The sequence below is a fragment of the Podarcis filfolensis genome (assembly GCF_964270895.1).
Source record: "Podarcis filfolensis genome assembly, chromosome: 1".
NCBI classification, from domain to species: Eukaryota; Metazoa; Chordata; class Lepidosauria; order Squamata; family Lacertidae; genus Podarcis; species Podarcis filfolensis.
The window spans coordinates 48,016,264-48,037,285 of record NC_139604.1 but is presented as its reverse complement, the minus strand read 5'-3'; the positions used below and the strand labels follow the sequence as shown (position 1 = coordinate 48,037,285).

General features: G+C 40.6%; 1 long non-coding RNA gene across 2 annotated transcripts in view; it reads left to right on the top strand.

Annotated features, from left to right (window-relative positions):
- The window catches only part of LOC310749447, an 89,859-nt gene that overhangs the window by 53,953 nt on the left and 14,884 nt on the right, over positions 1–21,022 (top strand). Inside the window, exons 2-3 of one of the 2 annotated variants that reach the window (XR_014541633.1) lie at positions 11,952–12,047; positions 14,487–14,551. This is a non-coding gene — a long non-coding RNA (uncharacterized lncRNA). Of the gene's footprint in view, positions 1–11,951; positions 12,048–12,209; positions 12,313–14,486; positions 14,552–21,022 lie in introns of those variants that run through there. The other variant, XR_014541632.1, reaches the window with a different exon arrangement.

Below are 21,022 nucleotides of genomic sequence, written 5' to 3'. Positions count from 1 at the left end.
TTCAGCCTTAGCTACCCATCTCAAAACTGGAAATCAATGTCCTCTCTCAGAGGAATTGTTTGAAAATGAGTGAGAATGTTATTTGTCGAGCAATTTGTACCAGGAAAATCCTACATAAGTGTCACATGCTGTAATAATTCAATGGGACAAACTAAGTTGAAATCAGTTATCTAATAAAAGATGTGGCTAATTTCAAGTTTATCTGGGGACTACACCATCTGAACAGGGAGCCCTGATGTATGGGGGCTTGCCATTATTAGTCAGTAACCTTTAAAAAATGTTTTTTGCACCTGTTCAGTGACATTATGCATCTATTCAATATGTTCTAGGTCTAAACCTGAGCATGGAAAACAGATGCTGCTAGAGCTGAACCCTGCTCAACCCTGGAGCACATTCATGTCCACATAGTACAATGAATGATTCCTAACAACTGTTCCACTTTAGAGACAAGAGTAATTCAGATTTCAAAAACACAGGAAGGAATTTGGGTGAGGGAAATTTCAGAAGCATCCCTCCCCAATAATTTGTGGGTTCTGTTTTGGAACATCCTTGTTCTGCTCTTATAGCTTACTAATATCATAACAATATTTTTGCTGATCTTGCCACTATTAATACCTCTAATGGACTGAAGAGATCTGTTTTCAGCAAATTTAGACAAAAGCATTCTATTCACTGCAGGAGAAATCATTGCTGAATATCTGAATAACAATGGCAAGCACATGCCATAGATGGCTTTCTTCAAACATTTAATTAGCAAGATTGGATTTGAACACTAAAGTCAATTGTTTGTCTTTTATTTGCCATAATCGTTGCAGACTATGTAATGTGAATAATGAGAGATATTTATTGTTTTAGTGTAACAGCACTGTTCTCCTATGGAGAATATCAAAACATTTTCCATGGTGTAATTAAGGATGCCTGATAAAGACAATAGCAAAAATATGGAAAGTGGAATCCTGTTCAGTTTCAAGTTACATTCAGAGTCTGAGTGCCCTGAATGTTTCAGTATATGCACTGGATCTTGATATGAGAAAGTTCTTTGAGGTTATTTAATATGGAAGTGGTGGAAATATTGCTCAGGCACCACTTCCTGGTTCACCCCTACTCATCACATTGCCTAATCAAGGATAGTGTTCTAGAATGTGCTATTTGCCCACATACCCAAAATGAAGATTCAAGAGACACTATTACACCAATAAAGTGTCAATTGCACTGACTGCCTATATGCTTCAAGGCCCAATTCAAGGTGCTGGTCCCTTAAAGTCCTTAATGCAGGGGTCGGCAAGGTTTACCTCGCCTGGGCTGGTTCACTCCAGTGGAGATCTGTCCATGGGCTGGATTGCACGCACCCGTCGGGCGTCTGCGCAGGTGTGATTTCTGGTGCATGCATTTGCACAGATGCAATTTCTGGCATCTGCGTTTGCGCAGATGCGATTTCCGGCGCCACAGAAGTGAGTCCCCGTGCCGTGTTGTGCTAGTTTAGCACAGCGCGCCAGGACTCACCGAGCAGGAGGCTCAGTTTGGGGGCAGTTCGTGGGCCAGTTAAATGACCCCCATGGGTCGCTTGTGTCCCATGGGCCATAGGTTGCTGACCCCTGCCTTAATGGCTTGGGGGTGCTTATGCCATATGACCCTGTAAGAGATTTACAAGCAGCGACAGAAGCCCTACTTGTATGTCCATTTGAGAGAGAGGTTAAACTGGTGGCGATGGGGATTGCCTCTTCCCCATTGGTGCAGCTGTGCTAAAAGCAAAACCTGTGGAATTCTGTCTGCTGTGTAACTGCTAAAAGGCACAGAGCTTCTCCCAGGAAAAATGGTAGAGAGAGAGACAATTGCTATTTCATTAGGATGATGCCCTATCTCTTAAGCAGAGGAATCTTAATTTTATCACAAATATAGCCTTCCAAATCTAATTCTCTCACTTATCAGACATCATTTTCCCCACACCACAATATTAACATCCTAAATGTATGGCCCTTTCTAATCCCTGTTCTGCTGACCAAGCATGCAGAAATCTGTGTCCTTAAAAGTAATCTCTTCCTCCATACCTTGATATTAATCACAATGTTTGCAGATGAAACTGGAAAAGTGTAGCAGTTCCTATTTACTTGTCTCACCCTCGTTCAGTACAGTCTGGATACAGGCCATCGCCAATCTGAAAATAGCCCAGTTTACAGTCAGCAATTTGACTTCAAGCAGATCAATTTATTCTCCTCCACCATCCTGTCTAAATTTCAGGGTTTCTTTCCGATGAATATTAAGAGGAGTGAAGCATGCATTGTGCTAAAAAAAGGGAAGACTCTTCTCACAGGAAGAACCTGTCAGGCTCAAGCAGGAAAAGATTCCCTCTTGGGATTTCTCTACTAGCAAGTTTAACCCAGGAAAAGAAGCATACAGATTGTGAATATTTAAGTGTTGCTAGACATGTAACTAAGATCTTTGGGATGTATGCATAGTATCATTAATACTGATATGCCAATGTGCTGGGGTGGGGGTGGGGATTTGATTTAGTTCATATTCAAAGGTGAACCTCAAAGTTTCCAAAATAATACGAGAATAAATACAGTACTCTTACAAAGTCGCACATCCAAATTTTTAAGTGAAGTACTACAGCCGTGTAACATATACAAAAATGCACAAATACTTATTTTACTGAAAATAAAATGCAAAATGCATTATTATTAGGTTGAATTATGAATATCAGGCATAAAACATGTGACTAGTAGGAGAAATTCTCACTATAAGTTTGATAAAATTCTATGAGGATTTTTTAAAGTAAAGTTTTAAAATCATGAAATGAAGCAGAAATGTAGAGAACTGTATTTAAGACTGGATAGGGGAATGACAATCTGAGAGAAACTGAAATTGACACATTTGTCCATCCTTACCTGCACATCCTTTTCTGCACATGTCCTCATGCCAAAAACAGAGACATTCTGAGTGTGCAGGGCTGCTTAATCGCATGAGGGAACTTGGAAGATGCATAAATCCCACACCATGTTTCAGCTTCTTTTCTCAAGTTCTACTTCCAGCTTTATGCTAAAGTGCCAGAATGTGAGGGATGACACATTCCCCGAAGAATTAAAAAAGAATTCCATTCTGAAAAGACAATCATGCTTCAAAGGACATTTTAAAAAATACTGATATGCAAGGAATGATTTGTGTGAGATCATTTTCAGCTGACTGAGGTCATGTGTAGTCAAGAAATGTCAAGTGTATGACACAAGCCAAACAAAAAAAAAAGGTCACATGCCTGGCAGCTATTATGATTATTCATGATGGAATTACTTTTCTTTGAACTCCTCATTTTTGCATTTTGAAGTAAAGAAATGGTAAATTCCCACAAGACTCACATCTCAGCAGCAATTAGAAAATTTCAGCAAGCTCCTTTTCCTCTCTCAGACTCTCAGATCATTCTCAGGTAGCATGAACATAGGTGTCATCATGTTTGCATTTGTATGTCTGCGAGATTTTAATGTTTTAAATTTAGTGGCACAATCTCATGAATTCCTGCGGAGGTACTGCTAATACCCTCGTTCAAATTACTCAGATTCCTAAACCAAGTTCAAGAGGGTGGTAATCATTCTGTCATGTTCAACAAGACTCTAATTGAGATACAAGCTGGAAAAACAATGAATGATGGTGGACTCTTTTTCTCAGGCCACATCACCAGCAGATGCCACCTCGTGATCTCAGGCCTGACCATATATTTATAATATGTGCCCATATGAATGGCCCTCAGGGTCCCTTCCAACTCTACAATTCTATGATTCTGTGATTCTGTGAATGTCTAGGCTATAAACCAGAAAATGGTACAGCTAACTTTCAGGCTTTCCCTGATGGTTGAAAGTTTTTTCACATTGTGTTGCTCAGTGTTATAACTTAGTACTACGTGTTAGAACTTTGATACCCTGTATCTCTTACATTTTAGCTATGATTTTACGACTGCATAACACCATTTCTTCAGCAGTACATAAAATGTATATATGCATGAATAAATAAATAAATTCCCATCAAGAATAGAAATTGAAGGCAGATTTTCCACTGAGTCAATCAATGCAACCCAACATCTAATTTTTAACACACACACACTCCTGATAATTTACCCTCTTCAAGCAATATTTAGCTTTGCTTTATTCAGATAGTTGCAAAGGCCTCCAATTCAGGCTGGAGGATTTAAACACTCCTATATTGATCCACTGCTTTGGATACCAGGCTGGTTAAAAACACTCATACAATAAAGTGTTCAGAGCCTATAAAGCTGGAGAGGGAGGGAGAGGGAGAAGGAAGAGTGAAGTGAGCAACTGGACCAAGCTGCTCAGAAAAGAAAGCCCCGTGACAGAGGATCAATAGGAAATATTGCGGTAAAGATGCTGAAGGAAAAAGAAGGGTGGCGGAGTTGCTGCAGAGGAAATGCTAAAGAGTGCACTAAGATGCTGCGGCTGAGACCTTGCGGTAAGGGAGGCCAATTAGTACAGGATGTGCCGCCTCAAAATGGTTGGCAAGCCTGCAGCCCTTCTTCTGCTTTAGCGCTCAGAGATAAGACAGACTGCACTATGTCTTTGGGGCAAATCCAAGAAAGAAGGTCCTGTCTCGCTACAGTTATTTCAGTGCATTGAATAAGAAAAGGTCCTGGAACAGGATTCATAAGAATGGCCCCCAGTGCAGTAGCACAATGCTGTATTTTAAATCAAATTGCCATATTTGCCTTCTACCTTCTTCTGAGAGAAAATACTGAATCTGCACACATTTACATTTGTTTTTAAGCTGCTTTACCTGGACCATCTTTCCCTAGCACTCTGCCACACCAGGAAGTAGCATGGCAAATAGCACAGCAAATTACTACAGTCGGTTTTATGAGCGTTGTACAGAAAAGTTCTAGATAGTTCCAGGCCCCCTTGTATGAATGCACCATAGTGAGTTGAGTGGTGGAGGGCAAGAGCCAGGCTTGAGTGGACCCTTGACATAGTGCCGTCAATGTCCCCACCACCACCAAGTCCCTGCTTACATCCCTGCCAACACTGTCAATGGTGCCAACCAATACTTGGGTCTCCTGGTGACATGGGGGCAGGGATTGGTCCTAACAGCGCTGTAGCTATGAGTTACCCACTCCATTACATGAGGTTACCTAGAGGTGGTGCAGTAATATGATCAGAGAAAAGCAGTTACATAGTTGCAGGCAGCCACCATAGTATATATCTCACATTGCAAAGCCCAATTGCATCGTGGAAGTTAAAGCAAAGTGGTTGCTTGGCTTCCCTCATGCTGCTGTGCTGTCACTACTTCAAGGTAAGTCTATTCAGGAGGAGCAGGTGACTTGTGGCTGCAGCAACAATTGCCTATACAGTGGTACCTGGGGTTACAGATGCTTCAGGTGGCAGACTCCGCTAACCCAGAAATAGTACCTCAGGTTAATAACTTTGCTTCAGGATGAGAACAGAAATCGTGTGGGGGCGGCAGCAGCAGTGGGAGGCCCCATTAGCTAAAGTGGTACCTCAGGTTAAGAACAGTTTCAGGTTAAGAACGGACCTCCAGAACGAATTGAGTTCTTAACCCAAGGTACCACTGTATGCTGTTGGAAGGCCCTGGTGGTGCATGGCTGGTGGCAGCTGTCCAAAGTGCTGAATCCGGTGCCTGATGCAGTGTGCTAGTTTACCAAAATTTCTCAGATGTTTATCCATGTGGCAGGTAAAGAGAGACATTGGTTGAGCAACACTTGCTTAGCTGTACCATACAAAGCCAGGATTAAGGCAAAAATGGGTCAAGGTCTTTGATATGGTAGGGGTCTGGAAGGGTGTGTGACAACACACCACAAGAAAGTGTATTTATGCTTACAGGACTAAGGGCACCTATGGCATTGTAGTGATGACAAAGCAAAAGTAAGTGAAGTGGTTATGGGTATACAAAATGTCTTTTGTTCTTCTTTGTCTTAATAAAAATCATTTTAGAAAATGAATTCCAGGTACCAAGGTCAAGAATCAAAGAGAGGAAAAGATGGCAACAAGAACTAGGATGCTGACAAATTTTCACCAGTGTATTGTATTGTATTGTTTAACTAATTATTTTTTGCTTTTACCCTGTATTTTTATGTTGTGAACCACCCTGAGATCTATGGATGAAGGGTGGCATATAAATTTAATATAGCAATAGCAACTACAACTGCAACCTATCTCTATTCTCACCAAGTGAGCTTGAGAAAAAGCCAGAGGAGAGTGATCTTCATGGAGACTGCTTATTCCCTTCCCACATATACTATCCATGAAAATAATTCCCATGCTGCAATTAGGCTTTTAAAATAGAGGAGGCTCCCCCCCCCGCAAGCGTAAACCTGTGAAGCAAAGTGCAGAGAAAAGCGAACACATTGTAGGTCAGATGAGAAGAACCCATGGACTATATCTAGTTCACCATTCACTAGTTCCTCACCTCTGGCTTGATATGCTGTACATTTGTGTCTACTTCTAACACCATGTTTTGGACCATGGTTACTGAATTTAGGCTACCCACGGCTACTGATAGTTTATTAACTGGTTCTGTACAAGCCATGGCAGGGGCCTTAATGCATGCCAGGGTGTTGTTTTTGTCGTTTTTGGTCAATGGAATGGAGAAATGTTGGATGCTGAATTATAAGCTTGACTGAACTTATGGGTACAGCACAGATTTAATTAGCTGAATGCAACACAGTTTCTACATTATTAAGATGTGATCTGACCCAGGCAACGTGACTAATTAATTTATCTCAGAAAACTGGAAAATTCACCTTTACTTTCTCAAATATTAAAAATATCTTTAACTCTTCTCCTCTGCGCCATCTTTAATAAGGTAAAAATAGTTATCCTAGATTGTACCGCTCCCTGAGGCCTTCTGAATACCATTTTTTAAAAAAAACAACAACACCCCACCTTCTCATTTGACAGAGTAACTAGTTTTGCGGCTATATACCAGGGAAGACACATCAGTTAGCTTGTCCTAGTCACTACAGATTTACCTGAATACACTCAACTTAATTAAGAGTTCTCTGCTCCTGTGAAGAAGAAAGGAAAATCTATCTACAATCTCTGTTGAAAATTTGGCTTTAAAGGGTTTGGGGGAAATCATCATGTACTGGGGAGGTTTCTCATTTCTAATCTGGGTATAATGTTTATTTCAGTCTCAGCTACTGGTGTGGTTGGTATATCATTTTTAAGCAAATCTTTAAAATATTTTAAATTGTAAAGATTGTGTTTTATGCTGCTCACAACCCTGGACTCTCATAGAAGAAAGGCTGATGTAAAAATGAAAATAATGATAATAGCAGCAGGAGCAGCAGCAACAACAGCTGAAAGATCCGTGGCTGGAAAAGGAATCTTAGCTTGGCCAGATAGCATAAACTTTAGTTTGGTCAGTCAGAGCTTGGAGAAAACTCTTAACAAATGCATAGGCCTAAAGGCTAAGGTTGATACTTTAAAGAAGATACATGCATGTCTATCTTGGTACTTTCCACCTTTATCTAAGACTGTTTACAAGTAATGTCACTTTTCAGTTGCCTTCAGACCAATCTACTTTGCTCTTCTCTGTGTTTTTTAAGACTTCCAGCTCCTGACCCCACTCCCACCCCACAATCAGATAAAAATAGCAACTACAAGATTGCACAGCTCTTCTAGGCCTGCTGAATATCTAAATACCACTTTCCCTTTGGTTATTAATGAAGTAAGTTCATACGTTGCTTCCCCCATTATCTCATGTAGACGATGTGCTCAGCTGCCAAGATTGCAAGGGATAATAGGCAGTGACAGGCAAGCGTAGGCAAAAACGGCCCATTTCGGCTGTCATTTTGTCGTACTTGAAAACCAATGAACATCGTGATAATATAGCTGTCCCTTAGACACATACCACTGAAATTGAGGGTAGTGTTTAGCCAAGCACCAGTCCATGTACTGGACTCTAGTCAGGCTGAAAATTTAGCCCATCTTGGGAAAAGAAGACCTCTTGGTATTTAGACATGCATGGCATTCCCCTCATGTATAAAATGTACTATCCTTTTAAGGCAGGCTTCCTCAACCTTGGCCCTCCGGATGTTTTGAGACTACAATTCCCAGCATCCCTGACCACTGGTCCTGCTAGCTAGGGATCATGGGAGTTGTAGGTCAAAAACATCTGGAGGGCCAAGGTTGAGGAAGCCTGTTTTAGGGCTTATTTCTTTCCTTCACCACTAGTGCCATTTCCATTTTACTTGCAGATGTTTGTGATTCTTGGGCTTCACTTCCATATGTCCGAAGAAGCTGGAAGATGGAAGAATGTGTTGACCTGGAAATCTAACCAGTGCATGCTTGGCTTAGGGGCAGGGTGAGGATTGTCAAGTCAGTTTTGCATTTTCTTACGACTTGTATTCAACCACTGATGAATCTGAAAAGAAGGTGATATAGTAGGATGGTCCATCTTTTACAGAAAAAGGAAATGGGTTAATCTACTGAGTGTGCTTATTCCCGTGAGCATGTGAGTGTAATAGCAGCCAAAGTTTAGACAGAAATATCCATGTTTTCTAAGCAGGCTATAGACAGCACAGCAGTCTTCAAACCCTCTCTCAAATATTCTGTTGCACACAGACAAACTGAATGGCTCAACAGGGACTGAAAGGTTTCTCGTCAATGGCGCATGATGTCAATATTAACAGCATGCTCTAGGACATAGTCTAATTCATAATTTACTTGCACTCTTGATTGATATTCATGATGTCCAGTGGACATCTGGAAAATTAATCTGGTCTATCGAAATTAATTGGAAATTGGAACACGCAAGTCCTATCCATCCTTACACAGAGCTACCCAAACCATTCAACAGTTACATTTATGGTAGGGAGGCATAATGTAGCATGCAGCACATCTTATCATTGGTGACATATCCAAAACAATAACTCAAAGGTTGGGTGCAGTTCTGCAATTCACCCTGTGAAGAACTCAGCCTCAATATTCATATTACTTTCTGAATACTTCCCTTATTTCAAATTCACCCTTACTCAGGGTGTAAATCAGTGTCACCATAATAGATTTTAGAAGATAGCTATGCTATTCTGCACCAGAAGAGTTCTTCTCCTGTTATTTATCACTACATGGTTTCCAATCAGCTGACCTCCTCACAAACTATATAATAAATGCAAAGGAATATGGAGCCAGATGTTACACCAGAATATACATTCACACTCAGATTGTAGTTAGATTTTAAACCAGATGTTTCCCAGTACCCATAAAATCATAAAGCATGGAAGAGAGTTAGGAAAGTGCTAGTTTTAACTTTTAAAGCCCTTTGTTGTTTGGGAATAGAGTCCCTAAAGCATGAGTGGGGAACCTTTTTGAACTACAGCTTCTATCATTACTGACCATTGGCTAGTGCCAATTTGATGCCATTCCAATACCAAGGAAAGAACTTCTGCAATCTTTTGTGTTGTTTTTTAAAATGATGATGATGATGATGATGGTGATGGTGATGATAATGATGATGATATTTATACTGCACCCAGCTGGGTTGCCGGATATTTATGATATTTTAAGTTGTGAACTGCCTTTATATTTTATGTAAGTGCTGTATAAAAGCAATATCAGCAATATATAAATACTTCTGTAAAAATAAATGAATGAATATCTTTAAAAACAACAACTCAGCAGGCATCTTAAGTAAGTTTTCTGATTGGTGATTAACTTTAACTGATTTTTATCTGTACTGAATTCTTTTAATCTGACTGTACCTCAATTACGCACCATGCTTTTATGTGGTATATAAATGGTTGAATAAATAATAAAATAGCCAACTTGAAGAAAAGTTGTTGAGATTTTATTTATTTATTTATTTATTTATTTATTTATTTAGCAAAGTTGTTGAGCTGCCGACTGCAGTATTCCGGTTATGTCTGGGAAATTCCAGACTTATGGCAACCCTACTCATTGTGAGCAATCTTAGCATGTTCCATGCTACTGTTCAGGACTTGGATGTGGCAGAACCCTCTGCTGGAACCGGGTGGGGTTGGGTGTTCACTGCTATGGGCTTCTGTGCCTATGAAAATTGTGGTGGCTCTTTCAAGTGGTGTTCTTGCCAGTCAAAAGCCACCAACACATGACCCTGAAATGGAGTACTATGTCAGTGGGGCAAAGGAAGGTCACCAAGGGACCTGCTGACCCATTTCAAGGTCAGAGGCCCAATAAAGGCCTAGAGCTGGTGCAGTGCACAACGTGCTCTGGCCAGTGCAAGCCCAGGGCTTTGGAGTGTGTGGCTGGGTGTGGTGGTAGCTCCAATGCTCCATTCTGGTCCATTGCTTCCCAGCCAGAGATAGAATCTCTCTCTCATGGCATCAAGTCTGAAGCCTAAGCATTGAGTTCCTTTCATGATTCGGTTTATCATTTACATTATGTTAGCTTCCCTTACACATGATTTCTTGCCTCCAGAAAGAGAAAGTCGCACAGAGTGAAAGGAATTACTGCACATTGTGTAACTAAAGATTTGGAATTACAACAATTTGAATGCTTTCAACTGGGGTTTAATTGAGGGGGGGGATGGGGATGCAAATAATTCACTCACACTTAAGGGTTACGATTTTTCAGCATATGTTCATAATTTGTACAGCAAATTCACTGGGATTTATAGAAACACCAAACATCTGGAAATGCTAAGCTTTCCCCCCTTTTCCTTTTTCGTACCTATCCCTTGTTCAGAACTTCAAAAGAGCAATGTGGATGTTTCAAGCCTAATAATAAACACTGACAATTCTGATTTTGATATTGACGGTTCTTTAATATTGCTGATGCCATTATTTGAGGCTGACTGAATTCATGGGACCGCTTGATTAATGGCATAGGTCAGCTGTATACAAAGAGACATATTTCAGCAATGTTTTAAAAGCTAAAAAAGAAAGAAAGCTAAAATACTTTTCAGAATTGTCCAAGCTCAGTTAAGGAGTCTTACAAAGAGAGATTCAAAGAGTGGTTAAAAAAGGGGGGGTGCATAGCCAGAGAGAGAGAGAGAGAGAGAGAGAGAGAGAGAGAGAGAGAGAGAGACTTGCAGGTGGATGATGAGTTTACCCAAAGTTGTTAAATCATAATGATAAATATTTAAAATATTTTGGGTAGAAGAGTGGGATGAGCAAAGAGGGGTGGGACATATTAAAAGTGAAACATCAGAATTGTGACCCATAGGAAAAGCTGTAGCTCAGCAGTAGAGCATATGCTTGGCATTCAAGTGTCAGATTTAGCCACCAACATCTTCAGGTTGGGCTTGAAGACCCCTACCTTAAATCATGGAGAGCTCCTGCCATTTGTGTAGTCCTAAGCTAGATGGACCAATGTCTTCAATCAACAGAAGGCAGCTTTCTATGTTCCTGATGCAGGTCTACAATGGAGGTGGTAGGTACCTAGGGAAATGAATGAGGGCCGACAGCTCAAGAGCCTATAAAGCAAGTCAATGAATAGGATGGGATAGGAGAGGCAAGAGCCCACAACTAGTCAGGATCAGGATATGGGGCAGGAGACTGCAAACAGGAAAGTGTTGTTGTGTTCATGCCCTGCTTGTGAGCCTCCCCGAGAACAGACTGATAGACTGAATAGGTCTTTGGTCTGATTGAGCAGGGTGCAGCTTATATTAAATTTTGGCTGGCTTTTACAGGCCTGCTCCTTCCTCCGCATAGGAGAAATTGAACATTGTATTCAATGTTGCACTGAGCTTTGCACAAGGCAACTTTGAAGGGGAGCACAAGGTTAGGACGAATTATTTGCCCTCTCCACAGTTCTTCCTCTGTCTTAGTGCAATGAAGACTTCAGGCATGTTCAGATGGGGACTCCATGATAGGGCTTGGGGAAACTGTGCCTTTTTGGTCTCCTTAATCAAAGAGCAGGACCAGTGCCAGGGATTGTTGGGAACCATCTGCAGCCCACACCCAAGCAGGGGACCTGTTGCAGATATCTAGGTGCCTTCTCTCTTCCTTCTTGCAGTTTGTGCCTGTTTACTGGTCCTCTCTGATCACGCAACCTGTGGGAAGACAGGGAAGATGCCTCCACTTCTGGACAGTTCTACGGACTGTAAGTACTGTAAGTAAATAAATTGCATTTATTTGTTATTCAATTTTTTTCAAGGTGACACACATGGTTCTTTCCCTCCCCAATTTATCCTCACAGGTTTGCAGGTAGATTAGGTTGAGAGACTGTGGTGCACATTCTCTCTCCTCTCTCTCTCTTTCTCTCCAATGCAGTCTTCAAGAATGCTCAGAAGCCTTCATTACACAGAGTGAGGAACAGCTTAGAAAATAACCTCCAGTCTCTTTGGTTGCTGTTTTACCTTCCCCTACTCAGCTTGGTAAGTTTGAGGAAATGTGAGAAAGTAGCTGAGAATGGAAATGGTCAAATTAGTGGAGTAGTGCTGAGCCATTATGAGCTAAAGTGAAACTGAGAAGAAGAGCTCAGCTGATAAAGTCTTGGGGATTTCCCAACCATTTCCTATAATTATTGTCCATCATAAAGGAGGAGAGCGAAACTGCCAGTAATAGGATAACCATCACTCTGGAGTTAGGGCTTTCTCTCTCTTTTTTAAAAGTTATGATGGACCTCGTTTCAAAGGTATACACTTCTCAAGAATCAATTATCTTTTTTCACTTTTCGTTTCTTGAACATTAGAGGCAAAAAAGGCAACTGTTAAAAGAAGGGACGGATACAAAGACTTCATGAACACTATGCAGAGCTATCTTTATAACCTCTCACTCATTTTTTAATAACTGGTTCCCCCCCCAATCATGCTTTAACCAGGTGTCATGTTATGCTTTTATTGTTGTTGTTGTTGTTGTTGTTGTTGTTGTTGTTGTTGTTACTTTGGCTTAACTTGGCAGTTTGGAAGGCTCCTGTCTCACTTGTACAGGTGAATCCAAATTGGTTTGTAATGTTTAACCAAGAGATCCTAACAATGATAGGGAGATATTTTTCAAACTCAATTTATTCTACCATGTTGCTGAAAGGGGGGGGGGGGGAGAGAACGCAACAGTTGGTGCTATATTGTGAAAATATTTCAGTGTCCATTAAAATGTGTCACACTGGAAGAACAAAACTATGTGAGTTTCTTGTGGCATCTTACTGCATTACAGCTCTTCCCTGAGCATAGCTTGATATATGTGGAATACTGGCTGGGCCCTTATTTCACTTTAGCTCGCCAGGTGTGCTATCAGCTCAGAGTTCATTATTGCTGTCTTGTGGACTCAGCAGGTTAGGAGCTTCTGCCCAAGCTTCCTCAGGACCAATTTGTTTTATTCAGCTGCAGTCTGGTCGGGTTTATGCATCGAACTTGTAAATGCTTCATATTTATTTGAAGAGCAAGTATTTACATTGTCTCCCCATGATTCCTTCCCTTGCCAGCAATTGCCCATCATCACCATCATCACCCATGTATATCTCACTTAATGCCCATATAGGCTTCTAAGCAGTTTACAAGAATAAAACCAACACCGCCACAAACATTATCATATTTAATGAAAATACATAATGAAACAATCCCATTAATCCCTGTTGTTCCCAGGGGCTGCCAAAGAAAGCGGTGATGCAGAGCTGCTACTTTTCCTGGTTGTCCCATGTAACACCTAGCCTGGCCTCCTCTCCAAACACCTGGATACACTTTAAGCAAATGGCAAGTGCAAACACTGCAGGTGTGCAAAAATGTGCCTCATTCCCTGTGCCTGCTTCTGGATATTTGTTTTATTTATGATTTATAACATATATAATGTGTGTGCCTCCATGCAATTACTATTTTGTGGGAGAGATTCAATAACATGCCAGAAATTTAGGTTTCTGCAATTGGTGGATTAAAGTGTTGCTTGCTGGGAGGGGGAGGAGGATATACAAGGGAGTGGGGAGGTCGACATGGCGGAAACAGACTGGCAGGAGCACCAAATCAGTTATGCTGGTGTATTTGTACCAGCTAACCTTCCCACTGCCTCATTGCTTTCCATCCTGGTAAGCAACCACAACCCACCCACTGGCAAACTAATGTTGCAGCTCTGCGCTACCCATCAAACTGCCTGTGTGTGTGTGTGTGTGTGTGTGTGTGTGTGTGTGTTTTCCACAACAGAAACAGAATCCAGTCTTCAGGGTTTTGTTTTTTTCTGAAAAGCAAGATGAATGTATGCATGTGAGAAACTGCACAAAGATGAAGAGATTCAGTAATGCTGAAGAATAATAATAATTTATTATTTATACCCTGCCCATCTGGCTGGACTTCCCCAGCCACTCTGGGCGGCTTCCAACAAAATATTAAAATACAGTAATGCATCAAACATTAAAAGCTTCCCTAAACAGAGCTGCCTTCAGATGTCTTCTAAAAGAAGAAGATAAAACAAGAATGAAGATCTTTAATAATCAACCTTATCTAGTACTTTAAAAAGTGATTCTTTCTCATAACCTCTTACCCTTATTTGCAGAGGCTGAAATGCTATGAAGCAAAAGGAAGCTAACAATCACTAAATACTTTTTATTTTTTTGCTTTTGCAGATTTAGCTTTGATGCAATAAAGCAGACTTATGTGGAAAAGGGCACAGCAGGCTGTCAATTTATAGGCAAGTATATATCAGCTGTAGCCGAGAGCATTATACATTTTGCTAACCTGTTTAGATTGTTTTGTGTCTGGCATATGAGATGCGGTTCAGTTTTTGAAATTATATTTATGGTTGTATTGCAAAGACAAAGACCGCTTCCTTTACACAGTCAGACTGCTTAAAGCTTACTGAAGTCAATTGGATTTAAGCTGCCTAACTGCACAGGAAGACAGCCAAAGCTTTAAAGCCTGATCACTTCAACTGGCTGTAGTTACTTTAGCATTAATTGCAGTTAGCTGTGTGGATGTTTCAAAACAAGCATTGTGCTGCAAATTGGTGTGTTAAAACTCAGTGTGTGCACCGGTGTGTATTAAAGCAATGATTAGCACTATACTGATATCCTAGTAAAAATCCCTTTATACTATGTTTAGGGCAGGGCCTCTGTAAGCTCTAGCGAGAGATGAGGGATATATTGGATTCAATTTGCGTTACATAAATTCACACTTTCTGAAAAAATACAGGAACCAAAACATGGTCGTCCTTCACACTTCTCTGAATTTTGAAATGTAGTTCTACAGCCAGGTAAAGTGTACAAAAACACATGTGATGGGGTGAAGTGTATATATAAGTGCATTGTTCAGTGAAAATAATATACAGTGTTTCATATTAAGGAAAAAGTGCTTGAAAAATGATATATTAGCCAAAACCACACACATGTCATCATCACCATCTGGGTGACTTCCAACAAAATATTTAAAAAAGTGAGAGAAACACTTATATGGAGAAATGTACACTAAAATGCTGATAATTTTTCATGAGGATGTCTTATAAAATCATCACCATTTTCACAAACTGATGTGCTAATGTGAAAAACGGAATAGAATTTTGGAAAACGGAGAAACGGAGAAAAATGAAAATGGATGGATTTACCCAATGAGCCCAGCAACCCCAGAGTCGTCTGCAACTGGACCTAACAGTCAGGGGTCCCTTTACCTTTATCCCTGGCACAGTATATGTCCTACCCCATAGAATGGTTTCAGAAGATTGCTTTTGACTCATCAGTGTGATGAAAAATGGACAACAGTGTGAAACTGGGATGCAGGATGTATCTCACAAGTGTCCTGTGGACCTTTCTTCTCATCCAGTGCTCCAGACAGCTCTTCCCCTTCGCCGAAAAGTTCCATCTTACTTCAGTGGTTGACGTCTGGCCAACAGATTCCCACACTCCATTCCCACGAGCCACAATGAAAATTGCTGACATTTCTCAGACAGACACTCCAATTAAAATCAATGTACTAGATTCACATCTTGTGTAAATAATGTGTGTCATTGAAGTCACTGATTGGCCGTTCACCAAGCATGAAATCAAATCCATAAGGCTGAGCAAGAGCAGGATCTGGCCACAAGCCATGCAACTGATTGCTTCTCTGGATGCTGGAGAGCCACAAAATTAAAACTGAGTTACAGTATTAATTGATTCAGGATGGTTCTTTCCCAGTAATTATAGCCGAGGGGGCTCTGTCAATACAATTTGCTCTCAGGTGTCAGTACTTTGTCAAGTAGAATGGGTTCAGGTGCACATAGCATAATGAGCGGCTTGCATGAATAAATCAGCCTTTGTCCCCCCCCCCCAAAAGAAAGAGAAACTCTCCAGACATAGAATCTGAAGGAAAATAATCAATGAAATATTTGATTTGCTATTTTATTGTGTTATAATGGTTTGGTATTTTGCACAATCTATGGCATGTTAGTTAACTGAGTGATATGTGAGAAGCTTGCCTCCCAATAATATGTGTTGGTTTATACCAAGTGAAAGCTCCTTAGATGATACCTGGTAGGTGATAGCCATTTTTACAAAACCAAAGATGATCTCTTGTGTCAGAGTCTTCACCCCAGTGGCTTTAAAATCATTCCACTTATCTCAGTAAGGCCACTTACAAATAAATGGCTTGGCCGGGTCATTTCTCTGTTCATTACAATATCATTAACAATTCTGATTTTTTTCACACTATCCATCATTCATCAGTTAATGCTGTGAACTGCCCTGTGATTTTCAGATGAAGGGCAGTATACAAATCAATCAATCAATCAATCAATCAATCAATCAGTAAGTCAATAATCAGGATGAGTGGGAAGCTAGGAGAAACCAATTATTTCAGTCATGGAATTAACCAGTGCTATTTTTCTGGGGGTATGCAGGGGTACGCATACCCCTAAACATTTTGTGAATCTAAGTTTGGCCTCATTGAGGGGCAGTAATTCAATATGAGTAGGAAAATGAGAGTACCCCTCAACATTTTTTTTTAGAAAAAAAAAGCACAGGAATTAACATCAAATCACTAAAACCACATTTTCCTTCTGGTCCAGCTGCTCTGCTTTTGGCAACTGTGTGTCAAGCAGATATGAATATGGCAACTTTAAAAAAAATAAAATGAGATGCAGGGAAATTAGAGCCATACCGAAGCCATCCCAAATAGGTGGCTTGTCAGGTCACTGGCAAGAGTAATGGATGGGCTTCCCCAGTGTACCAACATAGTCCTAACCTTGTCGCCATCCTGACCTAACCAGGACCTTTTGAGGTGAGCTGCAGTGATGTCACTTTTGGTGGAGGCAACTCAGATGTTGTTGGACTCTAATTCTCATCAGCCCCAGTTGGCATAGCTAATAGTCAAAGGAGGATGCGAGTTGTAGTAAAAAGACATCTGGAAGGCCAAAGGTTAGCCACTTTTTTCTACACGCACTCTCTATTTATCTATCTTTTGCTGAGGCAAATTTCTGTCCACACACCTGAAACCATTATTTTTTTTGTAATGTACTATGTGGGAGTCAGGATAGGGAATGAAGGAAAGGGGGGGGGGGGATGCAATGTGTGATTTCAGCCATAATTGTCAGTTTCATTTTGCAGACTATAATTCACACATCTGTTAATTTGCTGAGACTGGTCGTTCTATTTCCAGTCTCCATCTTGCCCTTCTTAAATTCCCCTTGCATCTCTTACGTCCTCCCCTTAACTTTTAAATTATGTTGATGCTACTGGTTTGTATTTTGACTTCACGTTTCACTGAAAGGGGCATGGATTTCTGCTCTCTGCAGTTAGCTAAGGTATTTTGCAGCTTGGAATCTAGGAATGAAACCACACTTAAAAGACTCTTGTGGTGGAATCCTTTCATTTAAAGAAAACAAACGAACACACCAGTTGTTCGATTCACATATTGAAAGCTCAAGCGGGAAGGGATGCTTTCTTGCTCTCTTTTTCCTGCAGCAAAGAGTGCAAAAAGCTTCATTCTGCAACACACATGTACACCCCACTCCTGCTGAAACTTGGCTAATTGCTGTGGAAATTTATCCAAGAGTTACAGAGCCAAACAGGTGCTTTGCTCAATTTAAATGTGTGTAATCTACTATAGCTCTCGTGGTGCTCACACTGTCAACAAATTATGTTCTTTTAAGACAGGAACTGTGTTCTAATGCGACTTTTTATATGGAAAACCTGGCTACTGTATTCCACATGCAGTTTATATTCCACACACAGCAGTCACATTTTCCTTAGCTGTGAGAGCAGGATGCTGGAATAGATGGCCGATTGGCCTGATCCAACAGGGTTTTTTTTTAGAACCTTATTTTGCCAGGCTCTCTGATCACAGTGCTTGATGCACATCGAGGTAATATATCTCCTTGTTGTGTTCTGTTCTCTGCTTCTTCTGCTACTGGTGTTTGCTTGGGCAATGCTGAACCTCTGAGTCCTTCTGCCTCTGTACCACAGGCCAATACACCCACTCCTGTCAAATCAGCTCTGCAGTTAATTTCTGTGACTTTTGGTGCCAGTTGAGAAAACACATACCCGAAGCTGACCCCTGCCCAATGCAGTTCATCATCATTCCTTAGCTCTGCCACCTACCCTTCTGAAATTTTGCAGGTTGCTTCTCTAGGGGCGCCTGTATGATGTCTGCAGTTTTCATCTTTTTAGTTGTTGTTCACAAAATCCTGGAAATGGAAGAGGAGCAAATTTCTTTTACTTTCTTCTCTCCCAGTTCAGGTTTAAGGTTTCCAAGCAAAGAAATCCTGCATCTAACCTTCTGAGGTTTCGCAGATATCTTATCTAGGGGGACCTCTATCTGCAATGTATGTGATATTTGTTGTCTAGAAAACAATATGGGAAATTAAGTGAAACTTTTTTTTTTTTTAGCACTCCACCCACAGGAAAAAACCACACCATGTAAGATCTCCCTTTGCAGGAAAGCCAATGTAGCTATCCTTCTGACTCTTGGGTATATTCCACTGATCAGAAGGGGGGGGGGATGATTACAAATTTCACTCAGTTCAACCCCCAATAATCAACAAGTCATGCACAGTACCTTAAAAATTTTTTTAAGATGTGCATTGCAATCAAAAAACAAAAACTTGGGACTGAGCTGCTTTGAGGAATGTGAAAAATATTAAAAGTACCTACATTGGCTCCCAGTACATTTCTGAGCACAATTCAAAGTGTTGGTGCTGACCTTTAAAGCCCTAAACAGCCTCGGCCCAGTATACCTGAAGGCGTGTCTCTACTCACATCGTTCTGCCCAGACACTGAGGTCCAGCGCCGAGGGCCTTCTGGTGGTTCCCTCACTGCGAGAAGTGAGGTTACAGGGAACTATGCAGAGGGCCTTCTCGGTAGTGGCGCCCACCCTGTGGAACGCCCTCCCATCAGATGTCAAACAAATAAACAACTATCTGACTTTTAGAAGACATCTGAAGGCAGCCCTGTTTAGGGAAGTTTTTAATGTTTGAAGTTTTATTCTGTTTTTAGTGTTCTATTGGGAGCCGCCCAAAGTGCCTGGGGAAACCCAGCCAGATGGGTGGGGTATTATCATTATTATTATTAATAATAATAATAATATATGATAATTTCCCTCAGATGTAGGTTATGAGAACATACTGCTGTTTCTATTTTTGTTTCTGCACCATCCTATTTATATGACACAAATTTACCCAAGTTATACACTATCAGGTCTATCTTTAGAAATGCCCATCAGAAACGCCCCCAGTCCTATTTTTTGTAATTGGTATGAACTAAGTCAGACTTTTCCCTGATGCATCAAACTGGAGTCCAAACAAAATACTGTGCTTAGTGCACCCCCTCATCTGAAGTAGTATGCATATTATATCCAAATTGCCTCTTTTTGGGGGTGCTGCTGCTGCTGAAGGAAACTGAGGTGCTTCAAATTAAAACTCTTCCTGTTATGTACTGAAGTTCTCACCCTGGGCCAGCAGGGGGATACTGTAGATAGTTATGCAAATGAAGGATCGAAAGTGACGTTCAGTGATTGGATAGTTTGTATGCAAATGAAGGATCGAAAGTGACGTTCAGTGATTGGCTAGTTACAGAAAATGGTTACTGTTGCATTCTAGTGGAGCTCTATATAAGCAGGCTGACTGAGCTCCTCAGTTCAGTTCTGTTCCAGCTTACAAATAAAGAGCTGCTTTGGAAGAATCGCTGTGTCGTCTGATATGTTTGTCCACAACTTAACACTTCCTTCATCCTTCAGTGAATTATATTGCTGAAGAAATGTTTAAAAACTCCCATCGTTTTTTACATAATCATGCCATATTGGGCTCAGCTGCACCTGATTGCATTCTCAAATGAATCCAGGACATTAGGCATGAGATCTAAGCCACAGTTTACCAAGCACTGTTTTCTTGTAACTCGTTGTGTTTTAGCTAAGATGCATCCATCGAAAAGACAGAATTAACAGACCAACTTGACTCCCACCGAGGAAACGTCTACTTTCTTTATACTCTAAATTCCTCCACCTCTTAGAATTCAAGTAAAGGTGGTTGTTCTGATTTTATCACATCTCTGTACTCCCTGTCTTTGGCATTGACCTTCTAAAGAACAGATGCTTTTGTTTTTATAATTAAGATAATGATCACCTAATAATTAAGAAACCGTTAAGATAATATTAGCTCATCAAGGGTGTAGCAGGCTTTCTATTTCAGTAATGGGTATGGAATAAACTATTTTCCTGGGGGTGGGGACTGAAAAGTAGTTCAGTTTTCAATCCTGTGCACACATTGAACTCAGTGGAGTTTGCTTTCAAATTATAAAAATAATAATAAGGATTGGGCCACTCCAATTTTGCCAAGCCCAGTTTTGAATCAAGTTGAGGAGAGGTTATCCTTCACTGATCCTCCTACCTCTCTCCTTTCCAGAACATCCTGGGTTCTGCAATTCCTTGAAGATTTTCTAATTCCTGCCAAAATACTACCGCCTTCAGGCAAAAATGGCACCCACATTAATCAGATCCTGAGGAGGAAACCGTTTTGAGCTATATTTCATCTGCATAATATTCTTAAATGCTCTCTTTTTTTAGTTAAAAAAAGAGACTGCTTTTTACTTCTCTCAAAAAATGTCATACTATTGTTCAATTTTAACTTAACATTCAAATGTATTTTCCACTGAAGCACAAAAGAACACAGTGGTACAAGCTTAGTTTTCATTAATAGAAA